Raw genomic sequence first — 2,495 nt, 5'->3', positions numbered from 1 at the left:
AGTTCGCATGCCAAATTTAACTATACAAACTGGTCCGCAAGTTTATAGTCATTCTAAAACATTCTCCCGCCAGTGCCAATAGACAAAGTGTTTGAGAAGTTATATTTTTTTGGTACCTAATTAATTTACAATATGAATTATTATAAGTTACCTATGGTAGGTACTTGTCCAAAACTCGACTACCTGCAAATCATTGGTTTTTATGGTATAGCCTTACGAAGTTCACGATTTTCGGTGTTTTACGCACCCGTACAACGCTTAAAGTTTACCGAGCTTAAGTATTACAAATTAATTTTTTTTTCAATCTAGGTAAATCAACGTTTTAAAATTGATGATGCAAAAATAATTCTGACACCCACCCATGGTGGTTTTACATAACAAGTCGAGGGATGTTTTTGATTTTAATTGTTCGAGCAAGCGCAGTGTGGTACACCGGGTACATATGAAAATACCAAAAATTTCAATTAGTTTTAATACATATAACTTAGAAATAAGACTGACCGCCAAGTTCAGACTTCCCTGTCGTTTTCAGTTAAAAACTAATGATTTCCGGCAATTATTTTTTGCAATATCGTTCTTAATTCGTTGTTACTTGTAATATATACATATGCCTATTTTAAAAATATTATTCGTGGGTAATTGAAACGTCTAAAATATATTATCATATACAAATACGATAATAAACAAATAGTAATAATTCAACTTAACCGGCTACGGTATTAATAATATTTAATAATATCAATATAAATATAGTATACAATATCCTAGGCTGACAAATCGTCTCCACTTAAAATCGTTTTTCGTATACTATGATATTATATCATTGAATTCAAATTTAACACTATCCATAACAGTCACCTACTTGTAACCTACTGTTCAGCAGAGTCACTTCCAATTTTTTTTTTTCTGTCTGTCATCACCTTTTAGGACAGTAAAAGTGCTTGCATTTTCTTTAACAGTAACTTTTCTGATAGGAAAGTGAATCTAGTTGGTACTATGGGGGGTCAAAAGTGAAATTTTCCCAGTAGTTTTCAAAAGCGACGTGAAAAACAAAGGAAAAAAGGAATTTTTACGCAAAGTCCGTTTTCGAGAAAATCGATTTTGGTTTTTGGTGCAACTCTAAAACAAATGACCGTAGGTACATTAAATTTTGACTGAATGCTTATATTAGCATTTTCTATACACCATAACATTTTCTAAATATTTTGACTTATTTTGAGCTGTTTACGGACATTTTCAGTTTCTATTTTATTTTAGTTTTTTTCTATAAATATCAATAAAATGTTATTTGTTCGTTAAAAAAGCTTGAAAATTTAATAGAAGGTTCCTAGGTTATTGTTTCAAAGGCAGATGAAAAAAAATTAAAAATCCTTAGTCACGGTTTTTATTTATAAGCATTTAAAGTTCAAATATTGACAAAATACGGAAAAATCACGAAGATTATTAAATTATTTTGAGTTGAGAATTCATAAAAATTTTTCTTTTTCAATCTAAGATTCGAAAATGTAATACAAGATTATCCATAAGTTTACCTACCTATATCAAAAAAAAAAATGTCTCCAAGAAAGTCAAATTAAATTTTTATGAACAATTGAAATTCATATTTTTACAACATTTGATATTCACTCGATTTCTCATGTAACGATTTTCTTATATTGTTGTAATTAAAAAATGTATGACTGTATATACTTGAAAATTTCACTGAATGTTTATATTAGCATTTTCTATACACGATAAAATGTTGAAAATAATTTGATTCTTTTTGAGCTGTTTACGGACATAGTCAGTTTTCAATTATTTTAGTTTTTTTTTTCTATAAATATCAATAAAATTTTATTTGTTGGGTAAAAAAGCGTGAAAATTTAATATAAGGCTGCTGATATATCGTTCTAATAGCAGTTGAAAAATATTAAAAATACATAGGCACAATTTTTTTTATAAGCATTTAAAGTTCAAATGTTGACAACATTTATCAAATTTATAATTTATTAATTATTTTGTAGTTAAAAATGTATAAAATGTTTAACTTTTATGGCTAAGGATTGAAAATTTAAAACAAGGCTCCACGTAAATAGGTTATATATAAATTACTTTATTCACTATAATATCATCAAATATAGGCTGACGGACCGTTTTCGCTCAGAATCGTTTTTCTTATGCAATGGTATTATATCATTGAATTCAAATTTAACACCATCCATTACAGTGACCCACTTGTAACCTACTGTACAGCAGAGCGACATCCACTTACCCACCTTTTTTTTATTGACCTCCCTTTTTATTTAATTCCTGATAAACGAGTTTTGGATAAGTACCTACCTACATAATAGGTACCTGTCCTACCTATATTAATTAAAAACTATTTTTAACACGACGTATTTACTTATTATTTTCGTCTTTTAGTTTATCTAATTTTGTATGGTTAAAATATGTTTCCTTTATACCCAAATAATTTTTAAGTACCTACAAATAATATAGAACTCAATTTTATTTTA

Source organism: Metopolophium dirhodum, chromosome 5 (assembly GCF_019925205.1).
Source record: "Metopolophium dirhodum isolate CAU chromosome 5, ASM1992520v1, whole genome shotgun sequence".
Taxonomy (NCBI): Eukaryota; Metazoa; Arthropoda; class Insecta; order Hemiptera; family Aphididae; genus Metopolophium; species Metopolophium dirhodum.
This window is presented reverse-complemented; position numbering follows the sequence as displayed.